This window comes from Cydia fagiglandana, chromosome 2 (assembly GCF_963556715.1).
Source record: "Cydia fagiglandana chromosome 2, ilCydFagi1.1, whole genome shotgun sequence".
Classification (NCBI taxonomy): Eukaryota; Metazoa; Arthropoda; class Insecta; order Lepidoptera; family Tortricidae; genus Cydia; species Cydia fagiglandana.
Window position 1 is genome coordinate 794,711 of NC_085933.1, and position 21,716 is coordinate 816,426.

At 36.2% G+C, this 21,716-nt stretch overlaps 2 protein-coding genes across 2 annotated transcripts in view; one reads left to right on the forward strand and one right to left on the reverse strand.

Annotated features, from left to right (window-relative positions):
• LOC134673986 (pro-resilin) overlaps positions 1–21,716 on the reverse strand; it is a 115,898-nt gene that overhangs the window by 68,048 nt on the left and 26,134 nt on the right. The gene's annotated exons all lie outside the window — the stretch shown is intronic.
• Positions 4,242–21,716, forward strand: part of LOC134673707 (vesicular acetylcholine transporter) — a 55,272-nt gene continuing 37,797 nt past the window's right edge. Inside the window, exons 1-2 of the mRNA XM_063531710.1 lie at positions 4,242–4,392; positions 11,784–12,037. The gene's annotated coding sequence lies outside the window, so the exon portion shown is untranslated. The remainder of the gene's footprint in view (positions 4,393–11,783; positions 12,038–21,716) is intronic.

A 21,716-nucleotide genomic window follows, 5' to 3' on the forward strand; every position in this document is an offset into this window, starting at 1 on the left:
GAAAAGGAATTGCTGCCAGAACTACAGGTTAAGTTAGGTTAGAACTGCGACCTCTACATAAAAGGAATTGCTGCCAGAACTATAGGTTAGGTTAGGTTACAATTGCGACCCCTACACAAAAGAAATTGTTGCCAGAACTGTAGGTTAGGTTAGGTTAGAACTGCGACCCCTACTCAAAAGAGGGTGCGTAACGGTCCATATAACAACTTTTGATATATTTTTAGTCGATATAACGATTGAGGGACATAATGCACTTTTGCTATAACAATACATGGTATATTCTTAAAGAGTCTAACTATCGTCAAGTATAATGAACTTGTAATATAACAACTTCTAATCTAACATTAACAGCGTATATAATTAAGTTCGATATAACGCTCAGTTGGCATAATGTAGTACTGGTATAATTTGTAATATTTACTACTATTATAACAACCTACGTATTCGAACTTAAGGCAGGTCTCAGTTAGGTACGACGACGAGCGAAGCGAGGAGGAGTGTTAGGTAGAACTGCGACCCTACAGCGCGCGAGCCGAGCGAGCGAAGCGAGCGTGCCGCGGTAGCGGCCGGCGAAGCGCCAGAACCGACTTTTTTTATTATAACCTCAACTTATTATTATACATTTGAATACATTATACCATAAATACTTATAACAAATATTCATTATATCCAGTAAACGTTATATCGAATAGCTTTTATATCGATTAAACATTATATCCCATGAAAATAGTTATTTTGTTGTTATATCAAAAGTTCATTATACCGCTTAAGTGATTATACACCATGAAATTATATCAAAAGTTGTTATATATTTTGAAAATATATCAAAAATTGTTATACGGATCATTACACACCCCTCAAAAGAAACTGCTTCCAGAACTGTAGGTTAGGTTAGGTTAGAACTGCGACCCCTGCTCAAAAGAAACTGCTTCCAGAAGTGTAGGTTAGGTTAGGTTAGAACTGCGACCCCTGCTCAAAAGAAACTGCTTCCAGAAGTGTAGGTTAGGTTAGGTTAGAACTGCGACCCCTGCTCAATAGGTACTGTTGGAGTAGGTATTCATTGGTGTAGTAGGGTACCTATTTCGGCGAGAAACTAACTATCCATCAAAATATTATTCTCATCAACAGTATGCCAATGAATTATTCTGCCTAAGGAAATTGTGCGAAAAGACAGTATGCCAAGTACATATTATGCGACGCAATTTTCGGCAAAACAATTATTCGATTATAGTATTATTCTTCAAATTGAGATTATGCCATTGCATTATTCTGCTTTACAAAATTGTGCGAAACAACAGTATGCCATGAAACTTATGCAAAAAGTAATTCTGCGAAATGATGATTCTGCCAAGGGTTGCTATGCGAAAGTAAAATATGACAATAAATTTTATGCAACATATTAGTAATCCTGTATGGTGCTTGCAAAATAGTTACCTGTATAACTCTCATTCATATAACTTCCATTCATATTTGCTTCGTTTCTGCAAATGATGATGGCGTGTGAGCGGCATTTTTGGATATTAAAATAGTTTAGAACTATAAAGATATAAAAAAACTCACTGATCCTTTTTATTTTGGAGACGGTTAAAATAAGGATCTTTTCAAGTATACGGCCGGTATATTTTTTGTTTGCTGAAGAGAGAATTAGCATTTTCACGCAAACTGCTTAATTCCGGGCACGTTTTAGTCCTGGTTCCGTTCCATTACACTTTTCAAGTATTTTTCCTGTTCTTTTTCCTTCGGGATCACTTTTTGACTTTAATTAGCTTTACAAGAATTAAAGGACTCTTGAGGTTGAAATTCTTACGATAAAATTGAAGAAAAATTCTCAAAAGTAATGTCAAGCTATACAGCTACTCAATAATAGCCACCACTATATCATTAGCAAACAAGTTCAGATTTGGCATATAGAATACTATTATATCATAGAATGGGGCCTTGTGGAGATCAACTTTATTATTCTTTTTTTTCTCCATACAAAGTTGGACCACCCTAATCCACATTCATTATGTAAGTTGGGTGATAATGCAATATCATGGTACCAGCGAGCTGATCTGATGATGCACATAGGAGGTGTCCATAGGGTCTCTAAGATACTAAAACAACAAAATTAATTATGTTTGAATTGTCTTGATGAGCGTTAGTAGCCTGTTGAAAGCAAACTGTAGCGACAAAAGCTTGTATCAAAGTTCATTTTTTTTGCCAAAAAAGCTTACCTAAAATTCTTAAAAATATATATTTGCAACACTCCTGACTGTCCATCGGTGGACCTTATTACAAAAGGCATAAGGTCCACCGATGTTAACAGTGTGGGCGATGGTACATCGCTGTCTACACACCTGCCCCTAAGCTGGCTACCTTACATCCCCATTAATCTCACTTTCGTTGGATATTAGACATGTTCCCTCTTACATTACACCTCGGAAGGAATTACGAGTAAGTAGATTCCTGATTAGTGGCTGACCCAGTTTCGAACAAATCTGCCGACTCAAAACGGAGCCCGCTTATATTGGTATTTGTGGGTTTGGGGCAATTGAAGGCAAGTGTAACGGTAAGGGAAATAGGGGGTGGTTTTATTACAAGTAGTAAAGCGATTTAAAAGATTTTGCTTCAGACGCAGTGAGGTTTATATTACTATAATTAAAACTAGCCCCCGAGTGCGATTTCGTTTATAAAACAAAATTCGTTATCTTGCAAATATTCTCTTTTAATTTTGATATACAAACGCAAATGTTTATCAACAATAAGTTACAGTAAAAAATTGTCTACGTAAGTATTTCTGAGCCTCCCGTATATAACGCGACGGTTTTATATAAAAATAAAATTATACATAAAATAAATAAATAAAACTTGTGACCTTTTATGATCTACTAGAATAGCCAGGGCCAGGGAACTTATAAAAGTAGAAATGAACAGGTTGCGCCAGGAGCCAGGGGTACAGAAAAGTTAAGACGATATAGGGGATGATGCCACGTCACGTGACCACTTCTCCACGCAAACGTAGGTTTCCTATATGGATATATTATTACCCTATGGGCCCGATTCGGATGTTCAAATAGACATCTATTAGATCTTTTAGATATCACCAAGATACGATAACGAACTGTTTAAGATCTAACCTGTCAAATTTGAACATTGCGCGATTCTGGAGATACTCTTGAACGATTTCTACAGGATATGACTTAGAGATCCAATTCACATCTAATAGATATCTTACTCTATCTAACGTAATAGTGACATAGATTGCCCGAATTGCGCTGCAAAAGAGAACTAGTTGATATCTAAACTATAACGTATCTAGAAAGGATCTAGTACGTGTCGTCTCTTGTCTCTTTATACACCTAAACCTTCCTCAAAGATTCTTCTATTTATTGATAGGAGAAAACCGCATGAAAATACGTTCAGTAGTTATTGAGTTTATCGGGAATACAAACAGACAACGGCGGGTGACTTAGTTTTATAAGGTGTCGTGCGTGATTCGAATCTTTTAAAAATTCGTATGGATTAGTTTTTTGTTTGTATAGCTATGGTACCTAAATGTAGGTAAAATAAATTTTGGAAAGGAGGAAATTGGGAACTGTATGGGGATGCGGTCGTCCGCTGGTCAAGAGTAAAGAAAAAGGATTTGAAAACCGTTATTTTTATTTTAGTTACAATTACAACTTAAAAATATGAGGTTGTTTCTTGTGTTTAAATGACTTGACTTTTTTTGCTTTTTCTTGGGACCCATATAATATGTCGCGCTCTTCCAATATCAATTCCATTTAATTATTGATTTATAAACGTATATTTTGTATTTTTTACACTACGCACTACACACATATCCTTTTTGAAAAGTACCTAGCAATTAAAGTGGAGCTTTCTGGGATCAATTGGTCACTAAAACGTCGAAAAAATCTTCAATATTTGCACGTAGCCTTCCACTCTACATTTAAATTATAACTCTTATAAATGACCACTGACTTTTAACATATATATTCATAGAAATTGTATGTTAATATGTACACATATTGTTCGTCAAGCAACAATAAAAGACATTGAATTAGATGCATGCCTCAAAACAAAATTACTCAAAGCCACTAACTTACAGAAATAAAGACCGGCTATCGTTACAAAAAGAAATCTCAACACTTTTATAGGGTCAAACGTCGGCCAGTATCGACCCTAGGCCCATCGCCTATTTTTAGCTATCGACCGATCTTCCATACCTACTTGAAATTTTCAGGACCGCCCCATTGGCTGAAGCGGCATGACGTCACGGAAACGTATCGGCCAATGGCGTGGCTGGGTTCTGCGCATGGCGGGTGGAGGCTCGCGAAGGCGATGGCGCTTGGAACCAGTCCGGGCCTGCCGCGTCCAGGTGTGCCAAGCTACCGCCAACACAATTTTAAGGTCAATAGTTATTCCGCCATTTTATTTTTGAATTTAGAACGTTTCATCTTTCAACCCGTTCCGAGTAGTGTTTTCCTTAGTGTAGTTTTAAGTGCTTAAATGTTTGTGCTTTTTATGAAAAGTTGCGTAATTTTTACGTAAGGGTTATGTGATGTGTGAGGGAGATATGGGAGTGAGTGAGAGGGCAGTAGTGATTTTAGTGAAGGTCGTGAATGCGGTACATGCTGGAGTGTATACAAAAGTGGTCCTTATATATATGGTAGTAAGGTTAAAGTGTTGCGGTCGATCGTTAAGTATTGACTCAATGATGGAGTAATTGGAATTTAGATTAATAATTGACGAGCAATCAAAAATTTTTTATGGCAATTAAGAAACACACAACACTGATTTCAAAACAAATATTTAAAACTTGTAAGATATCAAAAAAATTGCATAAACATGATCTTAATTTAAAAGCCGAAAAATCTGATATTAAATCCATTCTTCATTTCTGAAATGTAAGAATAAAAAGAAACCGGTCGTATTGATAACCTCCTTTTATGAAGATGGTTAAAAATCCACTTCCATACAAATATAGTGCCTGTAGATTTAGTGTCCTAACTCCTAAATTCTAATCAAAACAAGATTCTAGATTTCACTTCCCATTTTTCATAGTGCCAAGAGGAAACAGGAATTCTATGAAAAACTATATCCGACACATTCTCATTTGTGAACCAAATTAGAACAAACATACCGTATCAAGAAATTAGAAAGGGATAAAAGATATAGCGCGCCGCGCGAAATTTGTTAATTATGTTTAAAGTATACTCGATGGATCCCTCTGAAATATTACTGGGTATTTTATACTAAAATTTTACTGCTGTGGTATAGCCTAACTTTAAACTGTAATAAATTAATAATAATAATCAAATAAGTATAGTAAGTTCAAGATGATTTGGCAGGGAATTATATCAAATTCCTATTATAATATGTATAATATAATTCACATCACTTTTAATGCAGATTAACTAGATGCAGAGTATTATTACTATTATTAGTTAGACTCTAAATACTTAGATTAACTAGTTTCTGACCCCGACCTCGTCTGATAAAATTATTTCTGCGATAAAAACTATCCTATGTCCTTCCCCGGGACTAACACTATCTCTACGATGAATTTTATTTATTTAAATCTGTTCAGTAGTTTTAGCATACACAAGTTAAAGAAAGACTGACAGACAAACAGTGTTACTTTAAAATTTATGATGTTAGTAAGGATTTCAATTCAAAATGGAAAAGTTCGTTTACCGTCGGGTCTACGAGTTGTAGCGGCGTAGCGGCGCGTAGCGCCCGTCGGCGTAGTCGCTACGAGAAACTGAAATCAAAATGGTTGCTTGTGGGAAATAAAGAAAATTTCAACGTTGACTTTTAGTTGATTATTTTGTATTAACAAGTATCACTGCCGTATACGAACTTCAAGATATTCACAAGAGACGACACGTACTAGATCCATTTTAGATACGTTATAGTTTAGATATCAACTAGTTCTCTTTTGCAGCGTAATTTGGGCAACCCTTACGTTGAATCGGGTCACTTTTACGTTAAATAGAGCAAGATATCTATTAGATGTGAATTGGATCTCTAAGTCATATCCTGTGGAAATCGTTCAAGAGTATCTCCCGAATCGCGCAAATGTCAAATTTGCAAGGTTAGATCTTAAACATATCGTTATCGTATCTTGGTGATGTCTAATAGATGTCTATTCCATAATCCGAATCGGGCCCTCAGGCATAAATTATGCAAAATAGACTTTAAAATAAAGTTCAAAATTAGGTGGATAGTATATCCTATCAGCCTTATATAAGCTTAAAACACGAAATCAAAATATAGTTAACTAAATACTGGAGTCAGTTATGTAACGCTGCCATACATGACCTAAAAAAATTTTATTAAGCTATGAGCTTCACCACATCTGATATTTGAGTAATTCTAAGCATTTCTAGCCTGAAGTGGGGGGGGGGGAGGGTGGGGTGCAAAGACGGCCGCCATCCGTCATCTTTAAAAAATATCTACTCTGATCCTGGTGGGTACTAGGGCAAGTTTGGTATCATTTTCGTATAAACCAAAGACGTAGAATTCATTGCTGATATTTGTTTTTTCAATTTCATAGTAATTTTACAAGAAAAACGTAAAAAGGTGAAAAATTTGGTTGGAGGTTTTTGCTACGCGGAGCCGAAACTACAAAAGATATAAAGTTGAAATTTGCACACTAGATTACATTTATAAAGTGTACAAGAGATAAGAAGCGATTTTGAGAAATTCAACCCCTAAGGGGGTTAAAAAGGGGATGAAAGTTTGTATGGGGTTCAAGTTTTATTTTAAGCTAGAAATTTGAAACTTCGTAAAACGATATATTATTAAAATACAAGAAAACTAATTTCAGCGTTTTTGAAAATTCATCCCCTAAGGTGGTGAAAAAGGAGTTGAAAGTTTGTATGGATTACAAAAAAATTTTCGAACGCGGGACTTGAATCTTTGTATTTGGGGATATTATTAAAAGACAGGAAAAGTAATTTCAGCGTTTTGTAAAATTCATCCCCTAACAGGGTTAAAAAGGGGTTGAAAGTTTGAATCCATTACAAATCCGAGTAGACACACATTTCTTATTGCCTCCCAGGTTTGAAATGCTTAGAATTACTCAAGGAACATATGTGATGAAGCTCATAGCTTAATAAAAAATTTTTGGGTCAACTTTATAACTGCTTCCGCTATAAAGTGAAAATGTGATAACTACGACGCGACAGCAAAATGCTCCTAAACAAAGTTTGAAAATTATAAATTGGGAAAATAATATACTCGTATGTAACGTATAAATAGAACCTTTAAGTAAATAATGTTTTTTAGGTTTAATCAAAACCTAAATATTACTTTGCTAATCCGCGAAAAGATAACGTGCTAGTCAATCAGTGCTAACCCGTTATACTTACTTAAGTATTTTTACATGCAATTAATGTTCCCACCCTCCCACCGCAAAAATAAATACGCAAATAAATATAACAAACCACCACCAAAAGAATAATAGTTACTCGACACGTGTTTCGCCTCTCTACGATCAAAATTCATATTTTATTGAAATATTGAATTGAAAACAATCCAGTGTTATCTTTATTAAAAAAAAGTCTGATAAATTAAATAAAGTTTTATTATACAAAAGGTTAATGGTACAGGTACAAAAGTAACTTAAATATATCTAAATATTAAAATATTTTAATCTAAAAGGCCTCCGCGGGCTGTACCGGGTGCAAAGGTGCCCGTTATACTTGCCGCGTTACCACGTTGGATAGCGATGGCCAGCCTTTGCACCAGGTAAAATTAAAAAAAAATAAAATAAAATTATTAGTTGTGTGATGATGATGACAATAAACCTATGATACATATGAAGGAAAGAGACAGAATTAATTCGAGAAATGGTTACAAGAATTAAGCCAACACATAAAGCCTGTAGTATTTTAACCCAATAAGTAAAATCCATTTTTCAAACAACAATAGTTATTTGTTTTACAAGGGGGCAAAGTCGTTGTTTAACCGCTCGTGCTAATATTGATACCCGAGCAAGCGAAAGATTCCAAAATTGAACCACGAGCGTAGCGAGTGGTACGAAAAATGGAATCTTGAGCGTTGCGAGGGTTTCAAAGCACGAGGGTTAAACAAAATTTGCCCCCGAGTGAAACACAAAATTTTTCACCACACCAAATATTAAAGCAAATATTAAATGTAAAATATCAAACAAAATCAAACCAAATCAAATCCAAATGAATGTTATTAAATATTTATCATCAAAAATCATCATTTAAAAGTCAATTCTACCAGCAAATATAAGAAAACAACTCAAAATTTGCATTTCATTACTTTGCCTCACATGTGGATAAAATGCAACTTTGCTATTCGTTTTCGAAGTGCAAAGTAAGCCTTTCCGAGCTGGAGTGGTGAAAAAAATATTGATTGTATACCTAAGTATGTCGCAAGTGCCTTATTTCTTATTAGATCATAAATAAACCTGTTAGCCGCTTTAAGTGACAGTATTTGGTACAATTAAATTGGTTTATCTACACAAATATATCAAACCCTTTATTTTGTTATTTTCGTTCAATAATCGCAAATTTCGGTCAGCCTGAAGAAAATATTCTTTTCTGTGAAAATATAATTTTGTAATAATATCGCCGATATCTATTATAATGTCATTCACATTTTAAACATCGTTTCAAATATGTTTTTTTTTTATATTAGGCTGATGACAATATGATATTGATCTATCACTGTCAAAAGTGACACTTCTTCAACCAAAAAAGTCACTTTTGACACTGGCACATCAGTACAATATTGGAAACAGATCGAATAATTAAAACTCGAATTGGCCTGTACATAAAATGTACCTGTATGTGTAGATAAAACAGTGAATGTAACTTGTACATAATTAGGCCTTGACGGCGCGATTCGGAAAGTGAATTAGAGATTAACTAGATACGATATAGTAAAGATATGTGACGTCCCACGGATAAAGGTACCTTATGGCGGTTGGCGCTTACGATTATTAACGTCGCTCCAATATTATTGCGGCGCTATGCGACGTAAGCGCCAGTCGCCATAAGGTACCTTTTGTCGTGGAACGTCACATAACTTTACTATTTCATATCTAGTGAATCTCTAATTAATTTCTCGAATCGCGGCGCCAGCCGCCATAAGGTACCTTTTGCCGTGGAACGTTACATATCTTTACTATTTCATATCTAGTGCATCTCTTATTCATTTCCTGAATCGAGCCGTGAATCACTCGCGGTGAGTTTTATGAAACTCGCTTACAGCCCGTTTAATAAACCTACACTCGTGTGTTTGTTTAATGCCTTGTAGACTGATAATCAAATGTAAATCTTCTTCTTCTTCCTCGCGTTATCCCGGCATTTTGCTACAGCTCATGGGAGCCCGAGGTCCGCACTAGTTTTTACGGAAGTAACTGCCATCTGACCTTTCGACCCAGAGGGGAAACTGTAGGCCTTATTGGGATTAATTAGTCAGGTTTCCTCACGACCACGATCGACTGTAAATGACGCTAAATTTTAAAATGTCTAAGCAAGTTAATGGTAACATTCCATTTCTAACCACAGCTGCACTACCGAACTGAACGCGTCGCTGCCATTGTCAATTTCCATAGTAAAATGAACAGTAGTATCCGATTCACAATAGTAGCATTTAAACTATGAAAACCTTCATCTATCATTATACTCGCGCTGCATGCTTAATGTCAAATAAAGAATAGTTTTTTTATATGGCATGCACTGCCTGGCATTGCAAGATCATACAAGTCAAAAACATATTTTCAAAATTATACGGCAACATATAATCCTTTTGCACATGCAAATTTTTCCTTTAACGTAAAACTCGCGTCATTTTCGCTAGGTACCGGAAGCGGCCCGGGCCGGAAGTGGCGGAGTGCCGCGTTTCCGGTTCCGCTCGAGACAAACTTGCGACGGAACTTGAGACTCTTGACGTTGTTTGCCTTTGTAGACTTGCGAGACTTGCCAGCACAAGGGCATTACATGAGTAACATTATATGCTAATAAAGTAAAAAACTTGTGCATACCTATGCAAAAAACAGTCAGGAAGAAAAAGAAATCTAGTTTCTTATTTATATAATTTATATTACGCATTTTCCGCAAATCGACAATCATTGTACTTTGCGTGAAAAACGAGGTAGCGCTACTCATACCCAGCTTCTCTACGAAACCTAGCAAGACTGCTAAACTTGCTAACTGCCTCATTTAGCGTGCACGGGGACCTTAATTTTTAGAGCTCCGTATAAAACTTTTTTTATACCTAGAGTGGCATTCGGATTATAAAATATCTATTCTTGATTGTTATTGATATATGGCAATTGGCAACGCATCTGGTTTGTCCCAAAATTTAATTATACGAGTACATACATATAAGTACGAACAAGATGCATAGACCAATGATCCATACTAATATTATAAATGAGAAAGTTACTCTGTCTGTCTGGTCTTTGCTCTTTAACCGTTTAATTGATTTAGATGAAATTTGGTAAGTATACAGATATTTTTAGTTCCGAGAAGACATAGGATAATTTTAATTTCAGAATCATCCCTTAAGGACGTTAAAAAGGGGATATAATTTACTGTAAAATTGGTTCATGGAAATATTAATTTTATGTAGACTAAGTCACGGGCAGAATCTAATATAATATCCATTTGTAAGCCCAAAATTGGTCTCCATTCTATTCTTATTTTTACTGAGCATACAATTTACCCCACATCAATTTACAACGCGAAATGATTACCAATTAAGATTAATTAAAATATGACATTAATTTAAACTACATAAGTGTAAAATAAATAATACATCAGCTTCTGCCGTCAACAGTTACACCGTTTTTATCTTATTTAGATACGAACTTGACGATCGCTCACGCTCATTGGCCATCATCATCATTCATTATTTCAGCCTATATACGTCCCACTCCTGAGCACAGGCCACCTCCCATGCGCGAGAGGGCTTGGGCTATAGTCCTCACGCTAGCCCAATGCGGATTGGGGACTTCACATATACCTTTGAATTTCCTTCGCAGGTGTATGCAGGTTTCCTCACGATGTTTTCCTTCACTGAAAAGCTAGTGGTAAATATCAAATGATACTTGATTCACGAAATGATGCTTGATGTACGAAAGTACATAAGTTCCGAAAAACTCATTGGTACGAGCCAGGATTTGAACCCGCGACCTCCGGACTCATTGGTGCATCCGAATAAAAGTGAAAGTCGTGCGTAAAACGCGCGTCTAAGATGACCAAACAAAACCAAACCAAAATAGTTAAATCAGAATAGGACTCCGACATTTCGTCATGTCAGGATCGACTTTTAAATCGCATATCGAATACCGGGTGCATACCAAACAGCTTTGCTGATTATTATGTACGTCACAACGAATAGTTTGCGCTTTTTAAAAGTAAAACTGCAAGTTGTGAATGAAAATAATAAGACTGCACTATTGGCTCGGATTAGTGAGTGACACCGCTGATAGGACCATCCTTAGTGCCGTAAGACTCCTCTTTAGATATATGTCAATATTGTCAATGGCAACCTATAGTTATGGATCATGTGTCGGGTTTGCAATCCGGATCCGCGGATCTTTCCATACATTTTGGATCCGTCGTGCAAACCCTAATCATGTATGAACAGCAGGAGGATAAAGAATATCTCTATATGCAGCTCGAAATATCATTGTCAAAATAACGAGAAAAAAATTGATTTAAAAAAGCTAAAGGATATCAGTCCTCAACTTGCACGTTATTTATTCTAATCATCCTTAAGCAGAATTTTCAAACGACTTTATATTGTTACAGAGCACACCATGAGCGGCAACTGAACCAAAACCAATACATATCAAACCATGCACTGATAGCTTAACCAAACAAACTATACTAGGCTAGTAACAAGAGTTAACGTGGGGGGCGCCCCCTGGTGAAAGTGGAGGAGGAAGGCGCGCTGTTGGGGCGGCTGCAGGCGCTGCGGGGCACGGCGTCGCCAGCGCGCGTGGCCAGCTCCATCCGCGGGTACCTGACCAACAAGGTCGGCTCGCTGCACCTCAGGGACTCAGGTATGTGATCATATAAACCCTGCATTTAGTAATAATGAGCATGAACTCATAATGAGTAAGAAAAATAAGCCGGCCTGGTATCCGGCAGCATGCCCGACTCGGCTGCGCTGGAGATTTTTCTCCCAGCCGCCTACGGACTAAACCCCTCCACCCTATAAAGTGTTTTGTTGCTAACTAGAAACTCGGCGCTATCGGCATACGCGTTGTTTCTGGGTGTGTAGTTGTGTGATCCGGGAAAGATTTGAGTGTAGAGTACGTGATATGAATAGACCCGGGGTGTGCGTAGACAGCACCACCCCGGATACCTGCCCAACGAGGTTGGGTCACTGCTACTCAATGACACAGGTATGTTACGAGTATGATGAGCGCTGTAGATGTACATTATGAACTCTTAGTGGGGGTAAGTTTGGTTTATGCAGGGATACAGATATGTACAATCAGTATTTGGAAGTACTACTAGTAGGTATCTTCGTATCTAATATCTTTCGATGTTCAATTTGTTAGGTACGCAGGTTTGATGATACAATAAGTACCTACATTATAAAACATAATTTTTAGTCAACATTGCAGCTGCATTAAAATTGTGAAAATACACATGTGAACACTAAATCTGTGTATGTACAAACGGAAAGGTAATATAAAGGGGTATATTGATCCGAGTGTTATATAACAACCGTCGCAACGTTGCTGCAGCGGTTGAATGACGTCGCCTGTAGCTGTAACTATGCACTATTTATAGGACTACAGTTTCACTTTATAACGGCGAGTATATTGAAGCTCGGAGTTTTATCACTGCTATTTATAGCTCTAGCAGCACTACAGAATTTAGGCACTTTTGAATAATATTTTATACAACTAGTGTATCTTTCAGTCAAACCGACCAACATGTTTATTCCTGTCTGTAGATAGTTTGCCAGTCTCTATCTATTTGATGCTCACGTACAGCGACCTGCAAAAGTGTATACCCACTTTATTAGGGTATGCAATTTTACAGATGTGTATAAGTACTTACCCTTCGTATGATTTCAACGTACAAAATTGCTGCATTTATTTAGTGAAAGTTTTTCCTCTTTTCGGTCACCTTGTGTCTGATTTTCTACTTGGCCGTAGAAATACCACAAATACCAATTACGTACCTACTTAATGTTTTTTATTTATATTACCTTATTAATAATATCTTTCGATGTTCACATTAAAAATAAAACAAAGCACAATTTTTAAAACCAAATAAAACACAAAAATACAGTTTTATCCGCCGGATCCTCCCAGTTTACATTTCATCTAAACTTTTTACCAACAAGCCCAATGCCAACAACTCATAAATACGAGCAAACAGCACACTGCAATAATGAACCTTACGTCATTGCAATAAGTGCCAGCTGCAGCTAACGAGCAAATATTTGCACAGACTGGGCAAATAGGGTGCGATATGTCATTAGCAAAGGAGCAGTCGTGTTTGTTGAGTCTTGGGAAAATAAATAGAAAAATTCTGTAATTTGCTTTATGATTCGGAATTATTTTTCTTCTGTTATGTTTTTAAAGCCCCTGTTACTTTAATTTTTTGACCTTTTAAGATTTGAAAATAAGTATACTAAAGCATAATATATATTCTCTAGGCTAATCACTTTAAAACAATTATTAGCTAATCCGATTTCCCCTTTATCAGAGGGAAGACAACCAAACCGTAACCTCGTAAGACCCAAGTAAAGTTTTGCGATTTGAATTTAGAACTTTCTTTTATTTCTATATAATAAATAAAATAAAAAGCCTTTTATTTCGTTGCAGATTACAAAAAAAATTTAAAACAAAAAAAAGTTAAATCTAATAAGTAAGTAATTCATTTTTGTTAGTAATAGAGTTGTTAGTGATTTAAAAACTAATTTTTATTTACATTTTTTATTTACATTTAGTACAGATGGTATTAATGGTATTAATTTTAATCTGCAAGAACCCCTCTGCAGGTGAAGCCTCCTCCAAAGATAGCCAGTCCTCTCTAGATTGGGCTACCTGAATCCAGTTGGGGCGGGCTGATTTTTTCAGCTCGTCTTCCCATCTATCGACCGGTCTTCCTTCCCTTCTTTTGCCTTGAGGACCTGCCCATGTAGTATTATATGGCCTGCCCATATATTTCTATAAGAGTTCAAAACTCGAATTTAATTTGTACTTGTACAAATACGCGGGGACTGACGAGGATAAAAATATCAAATTCTGTCATTCTGTCACAGCACTATAACACAAACCACTTCCGACCGCCATAAATGCCATAATTGACAGAAATTGACACGCTCGTCAATTATCGTTAGCTCATCATAGTTTCCGAACTCCGCGATCCCCGGCGTAATTGCATCAATTACGGTTCAGGGAAGGAACGCTCTTGTTTCTTGGGTAAGGTTTCTGGTTATTAAAGTAATTTGGAATATTATGTAATAGGTTAATTTATTTTAATTTCTAGACAATTGTAGTATTTAAAGAGAGCTTAGTTTGCGACTATGATTTTAATGGATAATAAGAGGCACAGCTGAATAAGTCCTGAATTATAATGTTTAATTTTAAAAATACACCCTTAAATTAAAATACATACACACACCTATCACCACATCATCTTCCTCGCGTTGTCCCAGCATTTTGCCACGGCTCATGGGAGCCTAGGGTCCGCTTGACAATTAACCCCAAGAATTGGCGTAGGCCCTAGTTTTTACGAAAGCGACTGCCATTTGACCTTCACACCCATCAGAGTTAACTAGGCTTTATTGGGATTAGTCCGGACACCTGTCACCACATATCTCTCTCACATACACGATACACGCACACACACATATCAATCGAAATCTGACTTAAATTACCTCACTGGGTCCGTTTTAAATATATTTTAATAGTGCTGAATTATTTGCGTCACAGAATCATTATTCAAGTCAAAACCAAAGAAATTGAACAAAGAAAAGCCGGATTGTGTAAACAGAACCCTGCTCTGGGCAATATTATAGGCCAGTTTTCTACTGAAAGTTATTGTCGGGCTTAAAAATATCAAACTATATTCTATTTTACCCTCACTGCCATTCAGACGCGAGCTAAGTACGTTTGGGCCTAACTTTCTCCATACATTTGCCCAACATGGCAACAGAGGGGAGAGTGGGGTCGGGCACTCCTGGGATATGAATATTTGATGCCGACGGGCCCCGACCTACCCGTACAGTTGGAAACGACGGATTTCAAATGGACGGGAAATATGTTTGGATCAAGGTGAAAAATAGCGGTGAGAGGTTGTGTCGAGTTTATGAGAGAATATACGTAAATTATAGCTTAAATATTTTATTCACTATAGAACAGCGACATAATTTAAATTTAGGAAAAAAATGTGCTGAAGAAAAACGCTTTTATTGAGCTGGAAAACTTTGTCGCATCGGCATCGGTTTTATAGATGACTGTAAAATAAGAAGGCACTGGATTTTCAACGGTAAAACAAAATGTAATTTGTCAGTAATAAAAAGACAAAAGGTATCAAAAAACATAGACAATAAAACGTAAAAAAAGGTAAATTTATATAAAAAGGTTGTGTGTTGCACAATCGGGTCTTGGGTACTTACGAGTATTTCTAAATTTGGTACCGATTTTGTGGAGATAGTAGGGTTTCTACTTAGAATAACACACATCCAAATCATCTTCCTCGTGTTGTCCCGGCTTTTTGCCACGCTGCCCTATTCTAACTTTAAGATACGTCAATTAATAGATCTCGAAACGATATGGATTAAGGACTGTTCATTTTATTAAGCGGACACACAAAAAAGTATATATTACATTTTTCTAATTCTGGAATCGCTTTATTTAGATAAATATAATAAAAACGGAAACCAACGCAAAACATTTTAATGTAAATATAGCATAATATAATAACATCGGTAAGATTTTCGTACTTTTACACGGTTGCGCCGTTCAAGTGCCTGCACATCAATTTTTGACACTTTTTGACAAGTTGTAAACAACATTCGTTTGAATTCTTTCAATGTTTTAGCTTCTCATCTACCCTTTTTTAAGTGCATCTTCACATTGGTCTAGTGCCACTCGATGGAGTGGAGCTCCGGGCAATTAGATGAGTTGACTTGTTTTTGAACGAAATCAATGTTTTTCAAATTCAGTAGCTTCACTTTCTGACCAGCATAGTGGGCACTTGCCAAATCAGGCCGAGATGAAGAGGTGACATTATGCGTCTGATAGACGGAAAGTACTCGTTATTAGATACATTATTTTCTGTAAATGTCGCAACCAAAGTTCATGTCGCAAAATAGAACAAACTTTTTAAGGCCACAGGAACCAATTGCCTGCCAGACAAGGACTTTCTTCATGAATTGTTCAATTTTGATGTTACTCTCCTCGTCGAATATATGATCTTCTACAACGGCATGGTAGCATCAGGGCCATTGGTAACGTACTACAGCAACATTTTACGCATTTTCCGTTGTCCATTAAAATGCTACGAAATTTATCTTAATGTAAAATGTAGTACAGTTTGACGCTTCTTTTTTTCGATTGCTTTCGCTGCTCTGTAATTCTTTTGTCCATTGTTTTCTTTTTATGGGTCCATTTATTGTACATACTTCTTATATTTTAATCTGTGCCTACTCTAACGCCTGCTGTCTTAGGAATTTCGCGAACCGATAAGTAATTTATTGATTTTAACAGCCGCATGACAATACTTTTGTTTCTGGATTGGCCGGGCCGCTTCTGTGCCGGGATTTTGTAAAATCTTCAAGCATATGATGCTCTCCAAATATTTTAATTATTTTATTCACGTTTAACTTGGAAAATTTGTACATATTTACGATTTTTCGCAGTGAATACTAGCCTGTGCATCCTAATTGCAGAACTAACTTGCTATGTTCCAAATTTGTTCGGTCCTTCGGGAAAAATATTTGACTATTATGGGAACAAATATGTAGCAATTGATAAATAAGGGATTGTTAATTATATTGTTATGAGCTGTACGTCAATTGATTTTAAATTCGCCGATTAAAAGAGGTGTAAGAGTGTCCGCTTAGTAAACTGAACAGTCCTTAGATGTGTCAGTGTCAAAAGTTATGTTTTTGTTTGAAGAAACGTCACATTTGACACTGACATATCTAATCCATATCTTTTCTAGATCTATTAACTGACGTATCTTAAAGTTAGAATCGGGCCGACGGTTCATAGGAGCTGGGGTCCCGGCCTTCCACCTTCCAACCGAGAGAAGGAACTAGGCCTTTTTGGAATTAGTTCGGTTGCCTAACGAATATCACAAATCAAATTATTTTAATGAAAGTAATAATTATTTAATTTGTTTCATAGTTAATTTTTTTTCTTAAAATTGACTTTTGTTGAATACATGTCCAAAATTAATAAAACAATCGTATATATTATTTATACACACATGTTGACCGTACCCGTCAATATTTGCCACTTAATGTAAATACAGAATCACCAAAAGCTAAGGTGTGTTCCCCCTAGTCGGGGCGGGGGTGGGAGCGGCTTATTTATTATTTAAATAGCGGGATGTATCGATTGGGGTATGTTGCGTTACGTGCCACATTGGAAGATGTAGTTTATATATTTTTAAAATATAAATAGCCTCATCGGCACTCTCATTGGTGTTAAAAATTTCAACCATGTTTTCATTTTTTTGGGGGTTGAATTGCGAAAAAAACATGTTTATACCTACATCACTACACTATTAAATAAATCCAAGGTTATTACTGCGACAATTAAAGCATTATAATATGTAGAAACATAGGTTCTTCAAATAGTAATGTGTATGTGTAAAAAAAAAACGCGCCTCTGAGTTTGGCAGCTAAAGAAAAAACAAGTTTTGTTGTGGTAACTAAATTGTCAAACGTCCACTTTAGACAATCAGATTTACTATGCAATTTACAATAGCGGTCAAATTCAATGGACCAATTTGTATAAACCATAACTGATAAAAAAAAACTAATACAATTAATGAATCTTTGCTAAAAATAGGTAAACGATAAAGAGAATTAACTTAAACGAATTTTAACGAGATATAAAAATACTGCTCACCGAGGTATTGCAGTAATAGCTCCGAACCAATCCCCGGCCTTTCACGACACTCGCGGGAACTCGGGGTTGGCACCGCACTGACAATAAATCGTTACGTGACTTCGCGTTTCCATTCCGGCAGATGGCGCTGAAATTAGTACCTACAACCGGACATATGATCAATTAATCTATTAAAACTACCTTAATAGGCCAAGCAATAAGAAGTTATAGAGGGAAATGCTAGGAACACAATTTTTGACTACGTAACTTTGTTTGGACTAGTTAGGAGGTGAACATATCAAAAGTCCCCGGCCGTAGCCCCGGTGCTGGGGGGTAGAGGGGGGAAAGAAGGTCTCATTTTTCGGTTTTTCACTTATATCTTGGAAACTTTGCGTCTTAGCGACATGACTACTAAGACAAACCAAAAGCTGATAAAATTTGTTACAAGTTTTATTCAGTCAAGTTTTTCGATATCTTGAATAGTTTTTGAGATATCCGCTCTTGAAAGTATATTTAGGGCTTTCAATTTTATCTTGATATCTACATTAGTGAAGCTGCTAGACCGTGTTTGGTATCATTTTCGTATAAATCGGGGGTGCTAAATTCAGTTTTGGTATCACATTGACACCATTCCTAAGAAAAAACATATAAACTTTAAACAAATACCTTTTTTTTTAAATTCCTCTTCACGCTTAAACCGCTCAACCGATTTAATTGAAATTTGGTATACAGATATTTCGAGTCCCAAGACAGGACATAAGATACTTTTTATCTCAATAATCATCCTTTAAAGTTGTGAAATGGAGTATGGGGGGAATTCAACTTCGTCGACGAAACTGAATTCCTGAGGTTAATACTGCTCAAGGTAAGGTTTGAAGTCATGTTTGGTATCATTTTCATCTAAATCACAGATGTATTCCGTCCTAAATTTCATCTAAACCGGTTCAGCGGTTATTGACTCCCCATACAAACTTCCACCCCACTTTTCACACCCTCAAAAGATGCTTTTGGTTATTAAAACTATCCTATGTTCTGTGTCGAGACTGAAACTATTTCTATACCAAATTTCAACGAAATTGGTTCAGCAGTTTAAGCGTGAAGAGGGATTTAAAAAAATATATTTTTTTTAAATTTTGGTTTTACTTCGGAATAGTGTCAATGTGATATCATAAATGAATTCAGCGCCCCCGATTTATACGAAAATGATACCAAACATGGCCTAACAGCTTCACTGACGTAGATATCAAGATAAAATTAAAATCCCTAAATAAACTTTCAAGAGCGGGTATCTCAAAAACTATTCATGATATCGAAAAACTTGACTGGATAAAACTTGTAACAAATTTTATCAGCTTTCGGTTTGTCGTAGTAGTCATGTCGCTAAGACGCAAAGTTTCCAAGATATCAATGAAAAACCGAAAAATTCGACCTTCTTACCCCCCTCTACCCCCCAGCAGCGGGGCTACAGCCGGGGACTTTTGATATGTTCACCTCCTAACTAGTCCAAACAAAGTTACGGAGTCAAAAATTGTGTTCCTAGCATTTCCCTCTACAACGTTTTTTGAGCATTCATTTCTTGACCTATAAGCTTAAAATAAAATACGATGATATTTATTGACCGCGTGTAGTATGTGAAATAAGGTCGAATTTATGACACATATTCACATGTAATATCTTGCACAACGAAACGCGCAAGCATACGGTTTTCCAAAAAATATCGTGTTAGATACACATTTGAACATTTTACGTAGTTCCCTAAAAAACTTTCATACCCTGCGTAAAGCCCTTTGGGCATTAGATTATCGAAGGTTCTTTGCCTTTTATGCTAAAAGTCTGCTCACTAGTAAAAGTTTCGTCTTTTACTAGATCTATTTATCTTCTTCGTACTTGCATAAAAATCATAAAGTGTGCCCTAAGAAACATGTATTTTGTCGTGAGTAAATATTATGGTATGTATCTACGTATACCTACTGCATAGTACGTATAGTTATATCAACGCCTATTAGGTACTCATAGTACTAGATTTACTTAGTTTAGGGCTAAATCGAACTATATAAGATCGGTTATCGGTACCAAATATGACCAAATATGTATTTGTAAATTATTACTTCTTTAAGTATAATAAGCGTGCAGCACGCAAAATGCTGCGCTGTAAATAAGTCCCGTTGAGTTTCATGCGCCTTGTCATATTTTCTTGTAGCTGTCATTGATGTAAAGTTAGAACCGGTAGTAGTTTCTGACATTCGTAAGTGCATTGTCTATAAGTATTAAATAATACATACTTCACGTGTAAAACACAAAGTATTTGAGACATTACTACATTATATCAGCCCACATCTCAAAAGCAATCTAAACCGCAAACTTGTAAAGATCTTCAGATAAAGCAATACCAAATTGTTCCGGTTGCTCTAACAAACGTTATGTCACTCAAAACAATTTGTAAGATTTCCCCTTTATTAACAAAAGACTTAAGCCCTTTGCGTTCTGAGTAGCTTTATTGTGCCACCAAACACACTTAATCCTACTTTTAATGAACACCCCGCTCTCCCCTTACATTTATTGCCGTTGTACCACAATGCGGGGAGACAGGGGCGATGGTTAAGGGGAGCTAAGCTTAATTTTTTGTTAAAACTTTTATGTGTACGGAATTTATTTGTTTTTAATTAAGTAGGGTGCAGCTAATGTAATATTTATTAGTAGGTAGGTAGGTAAGAACGCTATACTTATTATGAAAGAAGGTAACTAATTTAGAAATTATTGAAGTTTAAGGCAAAACACTTTAATTTTATTGCAGAAGTTATTTAAATACTTATTTGACGATTATCGTTCGGAAAACTAACATATGAAATTCTTGGGAGTTTTGTAATGAATATAACTTACACTATATATCTGATTTTTTGTACATAAGGTACTTATTTTATGTGTTGTCTATACTAAATAGAAACACTTTTTTGAAAACGCATACTTTGTGTTACAGTATTATAAAAGACATGGATTCAAAGATAGAATTGTATCCCTAAAAATAAATGCATATATTCCCATCAGCACCCCAGGCCTTTGCAAATCGAAAACTACATCACGTCCGAAGGGGAGAGCGGGGCAGGTCAGCACAGGAAACGGTTAGTTACGGCGATAAATGGTGCTCGGGCCAGAGGGCGCTGATTACTATGCGGATGCAATCTCGATCCTGGTTCCCTATATCTAAACGAGCATATGTAACAGCATGTTATAACTTATAACTGACATATGACATTTTACAACCGACTGTACTGTATCGAATTTGTTACATAAAAGCTTGAGATTTTTTTGCTTTTACATTCAGCGTTTCGTATTTAGAGGAATGTGTCTTAGCATTAGTTCTGGGCAATGAGCAGGTTGTAAAGTTTATACATTTTGTATTGCGGGTAATTTTGGCCCCCTTCTGACTACCGGTCAGCTTTAACTTTAGCATTTTGCTGGAATTATGCGTGTTAAATAATGGATTTTCTCGTATTCTTTATTCTTTATACATACTATAGTTAAAAGGAAAAGGTAACAAGCATACAGTAAATAATGAGTACGGTACCTAAGAAATTCGGTTTGTGTACCATTTTGTACCTCGCTGTGCCACAATGATAATCATAATATGAGATCTCTAAAGTCTATTTTTTTA